This window comes from Chenopodium album, chromosome 7 (genome assembly GCF_948465745.1).
Source record: "Chenopodium album chromosome 7, dcCheAlbu1.1, whole genome shotgun sequence".
Classification (NCBI taxonomy): Eukaryota; Viridiplantae; Streptophyta; class Magnoliopsida; order Caryophyllales; family Amaranthaceae; genus Chenopodium; species Chenopodium album.
In genome coordinates this window covers 56683294-56699970 of record NC_137840.1, presented here as the reverse complement: position 1 = coordinate 56699970, position 16677 = coordinate 56683294, and the positions used below count along the sequence as shown (strand labels likewise).

The 16677-nt window shown below is 35.4% G+C and overlaps 3 long non-coding RNA genes across 5 annotated transcripts; 1 reads left to right on the top strand and 2 right to left on the bottom strand.

The window, feature by feature from the left end:
- Positions 1-283: 283 nt before the first annotated feature.
- On the top strand, positions 284-1924 carry LOC145637958 (uncharacterized). Of its 3 annotated transcripts, none has more exons than XR_014114560.1 (3): positions 284-652; positions 752-878; positions 1684-1924. It is a non-coding gene; the product is annotated as an uncharacterized LOC145637958 (long non-coding RNA). The 3 variants fall into 3 exon arrangements; XR_014114559.1 differs by having other exon boundaries at positions 287-621; positions 761-878; XR_014114558.1 differs by having other exon boundaries at positions 294-621.
- Positions 1925-3135: 1211 nt separating this feature from the next.
- Positions 3136-5091, bottom strand: LOC145637957 (uncharacterized). Its single transcript, XR_014114557.1, has 3 exons — positions 5007-5091; positions 4824-4925; positions 3136-3201 (listed from the first exon to the last, which is right to left on the bottom strand). It is a non-coding gene; the product is annotated as an uncharacterized LOC145637957 (long non-coding RNA).
- A 1382-nt stretch (positions 5092-6473) lies between these two features.
- On the bottom strand, positions 6474-16237 carry LOC145637956 (uncharacterized). Its single transcript, XR_014114556.1, has 3 exons — positions 16195-16237; positions 15860-15930; positions 6474-6527 (listed from the first exon to the last, which is right to left on the bottom strand). It is a non-coding gene; the product is annotated as an uncharacterized LOC145637956 (long non-coding RNA).
- Positions 16238-16677: the final 440 nt, after the last annotated feature.

Sequence of the window (16677 nt, the reverse complement as noted above, 5' to 3'; positions counted from 1 at the left end):
TATTTGTAACGGGAAAAGCTATGCCCGTTACATAAAATATATCCGTAACAGTCAAAATAACTGTCCGTTACAAATATATAATATTCGTATCGGGCAAAATATTGCCCGTTACGAATACTTAGTTATTTGTAACGGGCGAAATATTGTCCGTTACGAATACTTAATTATTTGTAACGGACACCATGTGCCCGTTACGAATACTTAGTTATTTGTAACCGACATCATCTGCCCATTACGAATACTTAGTTATTTATAACAGACACCATGTGCCCGTTACGAATACTTGGTCAAGCTGATAAGGAAAGCCCATTAGGGTTTCAAACTTTCACTCCCCTTAGCCGTCAAACCCCTTCCACTCATCCTGTCTCTCTTCTCCTCTCTCCTCCTCATTCATTCTCTCTTTCTTCTCGTCACTCAAACTGAAGCAGCAATTCACCACCCTTCTCAAAATCTTCTTCCTCTCCAACTCTCCCACTAAAAACCCCAATTCCCAAATTTCCCCTCTTTCTCTCTCCTCCGAATTGCATCAATGGCAGGCGATGGACCCAATTTGGAATGTCGGATGTTCAAGTCTCGTTACCTAGAAATGGACATGGCGATGATGTCTTGATGATGATTCAGGTGAAGAAATCGCTGATATGTGTGGGATTTTGTACGAATCTCGTTACCCATATTAATTTATTTTTTTGAATTTTGATATTTATAGCTTATATTTGGGATCTAATTTGATATGATGCCTTTTTTTTTTAAGGGATCTCAGTCACTAGTGGAAGGTTATTCTAAGGACTGGATTGGTGTTAATATTGATAATGAAGAATTGAAGGTCGTAGAAATGATGGTTTCATTAATGGTTTTGGGGTTTTTTCAATCTTTCTCAGGTTTGCATTTTCTCTCTACTCTTTTCCTCTCTTACAATTTTATTAGCTTATTATTGTTTTGATTTGCAATCAAATCTGATCTTTACTTGTGTATTGATTTTAGTTTGACTGTATTTTGACTTTGTTTATTCAAATTGTGGTTGATTCTATGCAATTTGATTGATTTTAGCTTTCAAATTTGATGAAGGAAATTTTCAGGTTATGGTTTTTAGATTCGACAACGTTTTATGGTGTAGTCCATGTTCAGCGTTTTCATGTGATTAATTGATTCAATTTATGTAAAATTATTGTCTATATTGTTTCCAAAAAAAAAAAAACCTTATTGTCTATAGCGTTTTGAGTCTTCATGGATTTGCTAATCAAGCATTAGCCCTTGTTTTAAGAGATCATATAGTAGTTTGCTATAATTCTGACCACCCATTGACCATGTACAAAACTCGTATTAACAATTTAACATTAGTTCCTGGTAGTCCACTAACTTCGAAAACTTGGTGCAAAATAATGAGCCTTACCTAATACCCACCCATGTTTCAACTTAGAAAAGTAATTAAAAAAAGGCAACTAACATAATCTCACAATGAGTTCCACGTGGATATCATACAAGCCAGCCTTGGACCCAACGATCATCATTAAATTGTACAAAAAGAACATGATGATTTAGCAATGAATTAGCAAAATGGATTAACAGCTTGGACTCAATGTTTCCGTTGAATTATTAATTGATTATTGTTTATTGTTGTTGCTGTTGATGTTGTGCTAGGGAGTGAAATTTATGGTTGAACTTAAACTATGTTGTCTTATGCAGTGGACCCAGAGAAGATGCAACCAGAATTGGTTCTCCTGGTGTTGTTAGGCGTCAAGCTGTTGATATCTCTCCACTAAGGCGTGTTAATCTGGAAATCTATCTTCTTACTACTGGAGCTCGTGAGAGTGCTTTCATGAACATCAAGACCATTGCCGAGGGCCTTGGTGATGAACTCATCAATGCCGCCAAGGGTTCATCCAACAAATAATTTCACTCTACCCGTAACCACTGTTGATGAATTGTTGTCATGAATGTTGCTACTTGGGCTTTAGTCAATAAGCTGTCTGTTTTGATGAATGCTCTATAGTTAGCTGTGTATGCTCGTTGATGTATGTGTGGGCAACTGACTAGCTGTACAGTTTTTGACATGCTGAATTCAATGTTGAAATGTCATTGTTTGAAAACTGTAGTATTTTATTGTATGTATTCTAGCTTGAATTAGTAGGGAACTAGGGAGTAGGGATAGATCAAGGTGCTAGGCTGCATTATTTCTTATTGGACTGGTTTCATGTAACGTCGTAATTCTTAAGTAATTGCTTCATGAGCCATGTATTAATGCTACAAGTATAAGATTATATGGTAACACTAGTGGAAAAATCCTCATCCGTAACGGGCAAAAAGGGGCCATCCGTAACGGGCAGCGTCCGTTACGTATGCGGCCGTTACGAATGGCCATTAGTGCCCGTTACGAATAATGAGTTATTCGTAACGGGCACTGTCCGTTACGAATAATGAGTTATTCGTAACGGACATTTAAAATGTCCGTTACGAATAATGGGTTATTCGTAACTGACATTTCAGATGTCCGTTACGAATAATGAGTTATTCGTAACTGACATTTTAGATGTCCGTTACAAATAACCCATTATTCGTAACGGACATTTTAAATGTTAGTTACGAATAAGGGGTTATTCGTAACGGACATCTGAAATGTCAGTTACGAATAATTTTTTTTTGTATTAAAATAAGTCCTTATTCGTAACGGGCACCTAAAACGCCCGTTACGAATAAGTGATTATTCGTAACTGACATCTTAAATGTCCGTTACGAATAGAGTTTTATTGTATATAATTTAACACTTATTTGTAATGGGCAACAAAAGTGCCCGTTACGAATAACTGGTTATTTGTAACTGACAATTTTGCTGCCCGTTACAAATAATTATTAAATTAAATTTTCATTTTATTTAATTTCGACAGCATGTATTTATATATAATTAATATATATTAATTAAAACCTGTTATAATATACCTGTTCCTGTAAATAAGCAATTATACCGAACAATCTTTCGTAAAAATTAATACGACGTAATATAAAAACTGAAGTAGTAACACATTACAAATAAAAACTTGTATAAATTTATCCAACATATACAACAACACTAAAAATATTACGTTGTTCTACCTAAGCTAATAATTATGCATTCAATAAATATTTACTTCTAAAGTATTGCGCCCATTGTTCTCGAACCACATTCAACTCGTCAACATCATACAGGGCGGTCCTTGGACAAAAATCCTATTGAAAAAAAAAACATATGAAAGAGGTTACAAAATAAAAACAATCCATAATAAAAACAATCATTAGAATAAATGTGATGAACCAAATTATAGAAATAAAACTCATAATATAGAAACAAAACGCATAACATCCTTAATTGACTTATATTTTGATTTCTATGAGTTGAAATCAATAAAAAGTTAACATTTACTCACTTTTGGGAGCGTATAGAGCCAAAAAGGCTTCAAAATTGTGCTAAAGGACTTCTATCTTTCCCATCTTTCAAGTATTGGTTCAAATTAACACAATGTAACACATAACATCCTTAATTATCTTATTTTTTGGTTTCTATGAATTGAAATCAATGAAAATTGACCACTATCTCACTCTTGGGAGCGTATAGAGCCAAAAACGCTTCAAAATTGCCTAAGGGCCTTCTACCTTTCCCATCTTTCAAGTATTTGTTCAAATTAACACAATATAATACTAAACATCCTTAATTACCTTATATTTTGGTTTCTATGAATTGAAATCAATGAAAAGTAACCATTTACTCACTTCTAGGAGCGTATAGAGCCAAAAAGGCTTCAAAATTGCCTAAGGGACTTCTACCTTTCTCATATTTCATGTATTGGTTCAAATTAACACAATATAATACTAAACATCCTTAATTACCTTATATTTTGGTTTTTATGAATTGAAATCAATGAAAATTGACCATTATCTCACTCTTGGGAGCTTATAGAGCCAAAAACACTTCAAAATTGTCTAAGGGACTTCTACCTTTCCCATCTTTCAAATATTTGTTCAAATTAACACAATATAACACATAACATCCTTAATTACCTTATATTTTGGTTTCTATGAATTGAAATCAATGAAAATTGATCATTTACTCACTTTTAGGAGCGTATAGAGCCAAAAAGGCTTCAAAATTGCCTAAGGGACTTCTACCTTTCCCATCTTTCATGTATTGGTGAATTAACACAATATAACACTAAACATCCTTAATTACCTTATATTTTGGTTTCTATGAATTGAAATCAATGAAAATTGACCATTATCTCACTCTTGGGAGCGTATAGAGCCAAAAATGCTTCAAAATTGCCTAAGGGACTTCTACCTTTCCCATCTTTCAAGTATTTGTTCAAATTAACACAATAAAACACATAACATCCTTAATTACCTTATATTTTGGTTTTTATGAATTGAAATCAATGAAAATTGACCACTATCTCACTCTTGGGAGCATATAGAGCCAAAAACGCTTCAAAATTGTCTAAGGGACTTCTACCTTTCCCATCTTTCAAGTTTTTGTTCAAATTAACACAATTTAATACTAAACATCCTTAATTACCTTATATTTTGGTTTCTATGAATTGAAATCAATGAAAATTGACCATTTACTCACTTTTAGGCGCGTATAGAGCCAAAAAGGCTTCAAAATTGCCTAAGGGACTTCTACCTTTCCTATCTTTCATGTATTGGTTCAAATTAACACAATATAACACTAAACATCCTTAATTACCTTATATTTTGGTTTTTATGAATTGAAATCAATAACAATTGACCATTATCTTACTCTTGGGAGCGTATAGAGCTAAAAAGGTTTCAAAATTTGCAAAAAAATAACTACTAACCTCTTCTAAGACACCTTTGCACTCCAAGTGAGAAGTAACAATCTCATACATGTATCTCATAATGTAGTAGCCACATTCAACGCCTCCTTATTGTTGAGCACACTAGTATATATAACAAATAGTTAAAAATTTTGTTTTCAAAGTGACTAATGTATAACAATATGGGGTGAGTAGTGTATTTACCTCCATTTGTATGAATTTCAATTTTTGCCTTTGTGATTTCAATTCACTCCCTGTGAGATTCGCCCGATATACTTTATAAGCCATACAAAAATAATATATATTCTAACACTTAGAACAAAATAATCTACAACACCACATACAAAAATGATATAGAAACTAGGGCATAATTTCAAGGTTGTGGCTCACGTCATCCTAATCTCGGCAATTTTCAATTTTCGTGGATTTTCTTTAGGTAGCTTCATAGAGTCAAACTCATAAGATAAACCTAATTGTAGACCGACCACCACAAGAACCCAATGACCACTACATCATTTAAGAGAAAAACACAAGTTAGAGTATTGGAAAATTGGTGAAAAACATATCATTTATATGATTAAGTTTAGTGGCAATATAAAAAACATATTTCGAACCTTGCGACATATGGAGCCACGATGAATTTACAACGTTTACCCGTCTTTCTTACTTCATGCAAAAATGTATTCTTCACATGTGTATAAGTTTCAAGGTAATCATTCTCAATTGAAGATTTAGAAATGAGTCGAGGACAAAAGAATGTGATCTCAGTCCTGTTGAAAAGGTTGATGAAGTTGTCTACTAAATACCTACATGATAAAGACATAGAAAACAAAAAATTCAGCATTATAGCATTAAAAATATTACTATAGTGGATATAAGAACCAAAGTAAAGGAAGATTAAGTAACCTACATGATATAAACATGAATCAATGAAACATTAGCCCACGATCCTCTTAGAAATTCACGTACATCGGTAGCGGTTACCCAAATCTGTTTGTCGCTATCAAAATTAAACATTGAGGCCTTTAAAAGTACCGATGTTGTATCATACTTTGCATCATCAGAATTCATTAACCAATACAACAACTCACACCCCTCGCCAAAAGTATCGACAATTTTATCTTCAAGTGGTAGGAATTTTGTGGGTTTAATGGTAGATTGCCTTGATTTCACACCACAACTATCGTCCCCTTCTTTGCTTTGGCGAGATCTATGCTTCTTTTTGGGCGATGGTGAAACCTTTACAAATAGGTGAATATTAGTCTAGATAAAGTATACAAAAATGATGGGATTTAATGTTAATAGTAGGAGAATATACCTCTTCTTTAAAAAAAAACCATGTCTATGGGCCATAGTACAAAGGAAGACTTGGCTTTTCCCAACTTAGTCACACCATCGGGAGACGGTACCGGTATATCGAGGAGGGCACAGTCGGGATAAGGGTTGTCCACACTAACCCTGTAATGATCAGGTAACATCTTCAGGTTGTGCGTAACTTCACCGGTAACAGGATATACCGCTCCATCTTCCACAACCACTAAATTTTGATTATATTCATCTTTCAATGCTAGGCGACATTTAGTGGATACCTACATATTACAAAAAACTCGATCAATATTATACATGTTAACCATGTAAAGTCATATCTTTAGTATTAGTTACAGACATATACCTCTATTACACGAGGGCTTTGTGTTGCCTCCATGTTCGTCATCACTTGCATTCCTTGAAATGCCTCCACGTCACATGTCATCTGTGGTAGTAAATTGGCGAGATAAGCTTTCACCTCCATTGCCACCCGTTGTTCCAACCTCTCTTCGATCCTCTCTTAGATCCTCTCTTCGATCCTCTCTTGAAGCTTCTCTTCAACCTTTTCTTCTAGCCTCGCCTCAAATTCTTGAGTTAGGGTAGCTTTCATTGATTCTAACTCTTCTAATGAGCATCCACCTTGGCCGGATGATTTACCCTTTTTGTATCCCTTCCCAAATACTTGTGTGTGACTAACTCCAACCCCACACCTTCCTAGTGCTTTTACATGCCCGCGGTGATCCCTTTTTCCTAAAGCCTTGTCGAAGGCATCCATACCAATAACATCACTTGAATTGTTTCCTTCATCATTCTTTTGCAAGTTTTCCAACTATTAAAAAAAAACATATATAAGATATGGCAGAACAAGAACCTGAATTGAAAAAAAATGATATCCATAAATAGACTTGTAGCCTACAGCATATATAAAAACATATATAATCATTCTTGTGTGATTAAAGAATGCAATAAGCTCCTAATCCAAAATTTTGATTGCAACAGTAGGTTGAATGTACATCAACCAAAATCAAAACACACCTAATATAGGATGAAACTGAAATTTCAGAACTGATCGGAACTGAAATTTCAGAACTGATCAGAATTGATCGGAACTGAAATTTCAGAACTGATTGGAACTGAAATTTCAGAACTGATCGGAACTGAAATTTCAGTGATCGGAACTGAAATTTCAGAACTGATCGGAACTAAAATTTCAGAACTGATCGAAAGTCATCGGAACTGAAATTTCAGAACTGATCGGAAGTGATCAGAACTGATCGGAACTGAAATTTCAGAACTGATCAGAACTGAAATTTCAGATTTGATCGGAACTGAAATTTCTGAACTGATCGGAATTGATCGGAACTGAAATTTCAGAACTGATTGGAACTGAAATTTCAGAACTGATCGGAACTGAAATTTCAGTGATCGGAACTGATCAGAACTGAAATTTCAGAACTGATCGGAGCTGAAATTTCAGAATTGATCAGAACTGATCAAAACTGATCAGAACTGATCGGAACTGAAATTTCAGAAGAGCTTATGACATGATTGCTGGACTTGATTATTTGCACAAAGACAGATACTTACCACTACTACGACATGCTGAGCCACATTCAGATTAGGGACAGAGGGGAACATAGGGAAAACAGAGAATATAGTAGAAGTAAGTAATCAAATAAGGAGAAACAAAGAAGAAGAGTGCAAACAAGAGCCAGGACAAAAAGTACTTTGATTGCATAAACAAGAGCAAGAAACAATGAATGCCTGTCTGTGCTGCAAATTTGATTGTATCAACCTACTTTAGTCGATTCTTATGATTTCAATCACTATTCTAAGGCAACTTTGCGCTCAATCTTCTACTGCCAATAGCCCATATGATAATTCATGCAAGTAAAGAAATTTAGATAATATGTACCCCCATTATGTTCAACAATTGGAAAATTGGTTGATAAGGCCTTCATCAACTAATTGAGATGGTGAAGGGGTCACAACGGTCACAACAACAACTAAGCAAGCAACAACAATCAAGGCTATCTTAATTGCATAAATTACTTAACCATGCATACAGAAAAAGGCAAGGACAAATTCTCTTAGCTATCTTAATTATTTAATATCATCAAGAGTTCAACACAGCACTAATTGAGATGGTGAAGGGGTCACAACGGTCACAACACAACTAATCAGAACTGAAATTTCAGAATTGGTTGGAACTGTTCAGAACTGATCATAACTGAAATTTCAGAACTGATCAGAACTGATCGGAACTGATCAGAACTGAAATTTCAGAACTGGTCGAAACTAATCAGAACTGAAATTTCAGAAATGATCGGAACTGAAATTTCAGAACTGATCAAAACTGATTAGAACTGATCGGAACTGATCAGAATTGTAATTTCAAAACTGATCGGAACTGATCAGAACTGTAATTTCAGAACTCATCGGAACTGATCAGAACTGATCGGGACTGATTAGAACTGATCGGAAAAGGCCTCAATTTTAGCAAATCCCATTAAACAACGCAGGAAGCAGGAAATGAGCAATAAACCGAAAATGCCTCCCATTAAACAATGCAGGAAATGAGCAATAAACAGAAAAGGCCTGATCACTTATCAGCTCAAAAGTATAAACAAGTAACTGAAAAAAAAAAAACTATACTTGGTTACTTAGAACAACACTTACAATAACATTGACTATTTGCTGGGTTTCGGCATTCTTCGGGTCTATAGCCCACGATCCATCTGCATTACGAGTTTGACGGGCCAAAATCCAATAAAGAGACCGATTTTTAAGCTTTTCACTCATTACACAGCTTGTTGTGGACTTTGTGGTGCTTGAGGTTGAAGATTCTGCTGGAATTCTATTGGTCTTACTCCAATCAACTCGAGCCCTCTCATAACTCTTTGAGCCTAGATGGTGGCGATGCTTATTATTCTTTGCATTTTCCTTGCCTTTTTCACTCAGAGCCTATTACAAAATGGAAAGCTATTGTAAGTAGTATTGTAGTTGAAATAAAGTATATATGTGAAAAATACTTTCATAATATCTTACACACCTTAAATTCATCTGTATTGCAATATGTCTCAAACTCTTTCCATTGCTCTTCTGTGATGTAACCTTCATAAAGCTCCCAGGGCTTAATGTTTGCACTTGATGAGTCAGGCGGAGGTGCAGTTTCCTTAGTAATGAATCGTGAAACTAACCAAGACTTGTGCTTCCTAAATCTAGCACCAACAGCTTCGTGGAACTTCTTCTCTTTACTACCCTTGGGATCATCAATGTGGAACTTCCGCTACAAAATTAGAGAATGTTAATATTCATAATTAATTATAAGTATCGTTAAATTTAGAGTAATAAACCATATTTATATCGTAATTACCTTACTCTCCTCCCACAAGTTTTGCTTTTGAACTTTATCATACTTCGGATATCCCTTCACATTAATGTTAACTCTTTGAGCACAATTACCAATTTGCTTCCCATAAGCAGATTCCCACTTTCCAATAGGCATGTCAAACTCATCAAATTCGAGGAACATGGGTGTAATTGTTTGGACTGATTTGGACGGGCCTCGTCCCTTTTTTGTAGAAGATTTTACTTGGGAAGTGGAGGCATCCATGTCACCAGATTGATCTTGTCCATCATGATCATATCTGTTTTCTTCCATTGTAGTATGCCTACACCTACACAAAGAATGAAATTAACAAGAATAGAATCAAAATCATAACAATAAAATCATATTAATGTAAATACTATACAATAAAGAAATTAATGATTTAGATATATACCAATTTAATAAATTCAATATTAATTGCAAAAAAATACTATTGCTAAAGGAATACAATAACACAAACCTTGGTTGAAGGTATAGGAACCACTAACCCTTCCTCACGATCATACTCTACATCACCAACAATATCTTCCCCTTCTTGTAGAGGTTGCACTCCCATTGTTATAGGCGAGATGTCATCAAATTGGTCATACTCTTCTTCATCCACAACATCTTCCACACCCACAATTTTTCTCTTGCCTTCAACTACAACACGCCGTTGCGGATCTATATTATCCTTGATGTAGAATACTTGTTTCGATTGTGAGGCTAATACAAAAGGCTCTTCACCATCAGTATAACGACTAGAGTCAACCAAGGTGAATCCAAATAACTCATCGGTTTTCATACCACGACGGTTATCAGCCCATGTGCAACGAAATAAAGGAATTGTGAAATCAACATAATCCAACTCCCAGATTTCTTGAATGACACCGTAATATGCCTGTGTAGCTTCAACTGGCCTTGTATCCCTAGAAATTTAGTATTCAATAGAAGATGCAACCACGACAACACAACTATTTTGTTGCACACTCTTTTCATCTTGACGACAAGTGGCGAAAGTAAATCCATTGATATCGTAACCCTCATAAGTATACACAAGTGGTTGTGGACCTCGTGAAAGCCACTTGATCTTTTCAGAAACATTCTCATCTCTACTCAATTCAAGCTTCACTTGGCCTTCAAACCACTCAACAAAGTGGCAATTATGCTCCTGCATCAACGCATAGGAGCTGATCCTGGGATTGTGAATTTTCAACTCATGAAGATGTTTTTCAATATATGGAGGAACTGCAGATAGGTTTTGTAGCACAAATCGGTGGGCTTTCTTATATCGATCAAGTGGAGGTTTAACCAATTTCCGACCTACTGTACCCTTTACTTGAAGTCTTCCCTCGTGACGAGAAGTCGGAATCCCAATTTCTTTAGCCTTAGCTAAAAACACTGAACAATAGTTCCCTGCTTCCTCTGCTATGAACCCTTTCACGATGCTCCCTTCAGGATTTGCTCTGTTCTTTGCCTTATCTGCCAAATTACCCATTTGCCTCTCATAAGGGTACATCCAACGTATAAATACAGGACCGCACTCCTTTATCTCACGAGGCAAGTGCATAACAAGGTGAGTCATTATGTCAAAAAAGGAAGGAGGAAAATACATCTCGAATTTGCATAATGTTTCAACAATATCATATTCCATATCGTCGAGTGTTTTTGGATCTATCACCTTACTGCAAATTGCATTGAAAAACAAGCAAAGCTTCACAATAGCATGCCTAACATGTTTTGGCAAAAGGCCTCGGAGTGCAATTGGCATGAACACTTGCATCATCACATGAAAATCATGGGACTTCATACCAACAACTTTCTTATCAGTAGTAGAAACAAAACGCCTTAAGTTCGACGAATACCCTGTCGGCACCTTGATTCCTTTCAAACACTCACAAAAGATCCTTTTTTCTTCTCTAGACAATGTATAACACGCATGGGGCAAAAATGCTTTTTTCGTTGCTTCATTTTCCTCAGCCCATAACTTAGGTCGAATTTTGGCTTCTTTCATGTCTCTACGCACATTAACACCATCCTTTGTCTTTCCTTTGATATTCAACAAAGTCCCAATTAGTGCCTCACAAACATTTTTTTCAATGTGCATAACATCAAGACAATGTCGAACCGACAAGTGCTTCCAATAAGGCAGATCCCACAACTTAGACACTTTTTTCCAAAACACACCCTTCTTCGGTATCTCTCTGTGCATCTTACTGAAGATTGTCTTAACATTTTTAATTTTCTCATACACTTCAATTCCTGTCAATGGCTCACGACTCACTCCCTTCTCAACATGCCCGTCAAATTGATGTCTCATCTTCCTGTATGGGTGATTTCGACGAAGTGATCGTCTGGTATGCATGTACACATTCTTCCCCCAATGCTTCAAGCGTGTAATTTGCATGTCATCCTCACAAATAGGGCATGGTTTTTGTCCTCTGACTTTGTACCCTGACAAATTTCCATATGCAGGAAAGTCATTAATAGTACAAAACACCATGGCTCTTAATCTGAAATTTGTACCCGAAAGAGCATCAAATGTCACAACACCTTCATCCCACAACAGTTTCAAATCATCAATAAGGGGCTCCAAATAAACATATATCTCATGGCCAGGTTGTTTAGGACCTGGGATTAGAAGTGATAACATGATGTACTTGCGCTTCATGCACAACTAAGGAGGTAGATTGTATATTGACAGAAGAACAGGCCATGTACTATGTTGACTACTAAGAGTGCTAAATGGATTCATCCCATCCGTACTTAATGCCAGTCTTATGTTCCTCGGCTCCTTCCCGAATTCTGGAAATGTCTTGTCAATGTGTTTCCATTGCAACGAATCAGCTGGGTGTCTGATCAACCCATCCTTCTTCCTCTCATTTTCATGCCAAACCAACTTCTTTGCTTCATCCTTAATTGAGAACAGGCGCTTCAACCTTGGTATTATAGGAAGATACCATACTACCTTAGATGGTGGCCACTTCAAGGGATCCTTATTTAAGCCCTCTCGCTTGTATCGTGACACACCACACTTTGGGCAAGCATCCAATTTTGCATTCTCCTTTCGATATAGCACACAATCATTAGGACATGCATGGATCTTGGTGTACTCTAAACCCAATGGACACATCAACTTCTTCGCATAGTAAGTCGACTTAGGAATGTCATTTCCTTCTGGAAACATATCAGAGAGGGTTTCCAACAACAAAGTGAAACTAGTGTTGGTCCACCCGCTCTTCGCTTTCAAGTTATATAAAGTTAAAATCCCAGAAAGCTTGGAATACTTAGAACAACCAGGATACAACAGTGTCTCAGCTGCTTTCGACACATTCTCATATATATGAGAATCTTCATTAACATGATCGCCTAACCCGTCTATCATCTCTTCTATCCTGTCTTCCTCGACATCATCATTAAAACCCACTTCATTATCATCAAAACCATTCGGCTCTCTCTCATCAGCTTCATTGTCGTTAATAGAAGAATTATCCGCGGGAGGAAATTTTTCACCATGCCAATACCAAATACTGTAGTCTGGCATAAACCCACAAATAATCAAATGGTCCTCTATTTTCTTAATGTCTTCCCACCTCTTCACATTGTTACAATCACGACAAGGGCAGAAAATAAGTCTTGCTTTGGTTAGCCTTTATTCAACGAGTGTACTCCATTGGTGTTGCACTGTGATTCTACAGAACTCGTTGACCCTGGCTAAGTATTCAGGTGTGGTTCGAGAACCACTATACATCCAATGACGGTCCATTTCTAAAAATGTATGATTAAAACCCAAAAAACAAATTATATTCAACATCACATATCAACACATTCCAAATGCATGATTCCAAAGGTCCTTATCGCTCCAACCTAACCCATCCTTGGAAGTGTATTCTCACTAGCAAATGGTTGACCATTTTTCAGCCCTAAGGAAATTTCGGCAGCATTTCCCTATGGTTCTCAAAGTACACGATGTAATTAATTTCTTAATTACATATGTACCCCGAGAACACATTAGGGAATGCTAACACAAAATTACCTTTACTTCCGAAAAACAAGCAACCATTTACATCCTAAGTGAGAATACAATTCCAAGAACAGTCCCAAACGGGGACTATTCAAGATTTACTCCTAATGAGTAAATCTTGAACGGGTATCTAGGCATATGAAAATATAATGCATAATAAATATTAACACATTTGAATTGGTAGAAAATTGGAAGAAAATTAAACAAAAATCATAAGAAAGAAACTCTCAATGCAATGTACTAATTACACAAAAAAAAAAAAAAAAGCTACAAAACAATTAATTACTCATACCAAATTGTCAGATTTAAGCCGCATCAAATCACCATCTTGAAATGAGGACGGAGCTGCTTTAATGGAGTTGAGGGAGCTAAGGACCGAGCTACTCCTGAAACATCAGATTCAAGTCACTCCCATTTCCCACCAAAATCAAAAAATCAAATTAAATAGAAGTAAGTTTCCATTTCCAAATAAATGGCCAGGAATATCACTGTAGTAAGACTAATACTGAATTTGGCTCCCTTTGTTTCTCTTCTTCTTAATAAATTGACCTGGAATATCTATTAAACCAGCAGTCCCTTAAAAATTCCAAAAGAATTTCAACCAACAAAAAGCAAAGTACTATCCGATTAGGCATCAAGTTATTAACCCATTGATAAATTCTGCAAAATCATAAGGAAAGGTGGGGGAGAGAAAATATTACATTGTATTCAGGCTGCAGGGGTAGCCAGTGAAATTCTATGATTTTTTTTTATTATTCTTAAACCTTTTCTGTTGTAGTAGTACACTAGTACTAAAATTTGGATCACAAGTTGGGCCTATATAAGAGTACAGTCCAAAAAAAAGTTTTTTTCATTTAGAAATAAAATACATGTAAAGGTATGTCTCTACTACTCCGTATGAAGTAGAATGTTCTCAGTCTGACAAATCTTTTCTGATTTATGATTCTTTTATTCAACTCTTTTCTGATTAATGATTCTTTTATTTATAATTTACGTAATTAGATTCTTCACAGAATTAATGAAGTAGGATTTACTAATCCATATACTAGGCATTTTCTACTTCATTATTGTATTTATCATGTGTTATTGTGTGCTTAATTTTAAATTATACACTTTTGTTTATGTTATTTAGGTCATTTCTCTAGCAATCATATGAGAATGTGGGATGCATTTTTTTTGTTTCCTATTAAATTTATTCTACTTTTCCATACAATGATTTAGGGTCAGATAACAATTTTGTAAAGGTTTTTATTTTGATAACATTCAAAAGTTATTTGAAATATGAACTTTTAAACTTTTGTTCCTCTTATAGTGATTAAAAGAGTTAATATTTTCTCCATTAAATTTTGTGTTCAACGGATGTTTAAGAATACATATAATAATACATATATATAGAGAGGGAAGTTCTATCAACTTGAGCTACCCCTCACTCTCGGATGTTTAACGATATTAATGTATGTATATCATATCAAATAATTATTGGGTAACTTTTAATCAATTTTAGAGTAACATTAAATTGAACAACTAACATTATAATGTAAGACATGAGATAAGTTTTATGTTGATAATACAAATACCTTTTCATCGTATTGTGATTGGTTTTTTTACTCATTTTAAAGGATTAACCTTATTGATAAACTATATAGTGAGATAGTTTCATGAGAAATGAGTAATTTAAATATCATAATAAGTAACAACTTATTATTATTATTTTATTGACAAAAAGATACTATCACATAAATAGGGGAATGAGTATCGAACCCCCAACCACTTAAGGGCATCCCTCAATCTCTTATGTCTTCTATTTGTTCATTTCAATGTGGAAGTGAAAAGTCTGAAAACATGGATAACCATAGGTTGACTGCTTGAGCTACAAGCAAACTTAACTCTATACTAATTTTGCCAGTTGTATTGTACTAGTCAAATAAGCCAACCTTCCATATAAAACTATAAACATGCAATCTAGTGAATCTACATTACATTCCTAATCTAAAATCATTTGAATAAACAAAATAATTAGCAATTTTATAAAGAAAATCCCTCCTTAGATGCCAAATCTTTTGCAAGACATATTAAAAAAAATACCAGTACATTTCAACCTCACTTTAGACAATCCACCAAACAGTCAAAAATAATGCACGTAGAAGTTCCTAGTGCAGGGAGAAGTATTGCATTATTTTAACTAATGGTATTCCATTCAACTGATAAGTGGTATTAAAAATGACTTAGTCAGCTAGCTTTAGCAAAGAAAAACTATATATCTTGGGTAAGACTGTAGGAGACAACAAGACCGAAACACAAGTGCAGAGAGAGACCAAGGCCGCAATTTAATTAGAGCACAAAATATACAACTACCTCTTGATCAAAGCGAGAATCTTTTTGTGCCCAGTGGTAATCACATCCAAAGCTTATCATGCGCAGGGCAACTGCAAATAAACGGATTCACGATGTAAGGGGGGATCCAGAAAGATAGTAATAATTTGGGGCAAAAAATCAATCAATTAATTCATACTTAGCTCAAAATTCAAAGGCTTTTAAACTAAAACATAATAAAACCCAAAACAAATGGAAAATAGTAAAATCAATCAATTAATTTGGGGAAAAAAAAAATAAAACCTATAATTAAGTAATTGCAATTAAGAAAACTGAAACAAGGGTTACGAAATTGGGGGAGGAAAGAGAAAGAGTACGCTTTAATGGAGAACTATGAGCGCTTCAATGGAGAACTCAGACAACGCTTCAATGGAGAACTCAAAAGGCCCTTCAATGGAGAACTCGGAGTGCGCTTCAATAATGGAGAACTCGGAGTGCGCTTCAATAATGGAGAACTCAAAGTGCGCTTCAATGGAGGAGAAGAGTGAGAATGAGAGGAGCAAAAGATTGAACTGAGCTTGGAGCTCCTTCAATGGATTTGAGGGAGGTGAGGACGACGACCTTGCGCGCGGGAGCTGCTTCAATATTGGAGAGAGAAAGAGGAAATTTTTTGACAGAGGGAGTGAGAAAGGGGAAAGTAAAAATTTAGGGCTTAATTTAAAACCTTATTCATAACGGACACCCCATGTTAGTTACAAATAACAAGGTCAAAATTCTGTTGACTTTTCTATTTGTAACGGGCAATATTTGTTGGTTACGATTAGTTAGTTAATCGTAACGGGCAGAATAATGCCTGTTAC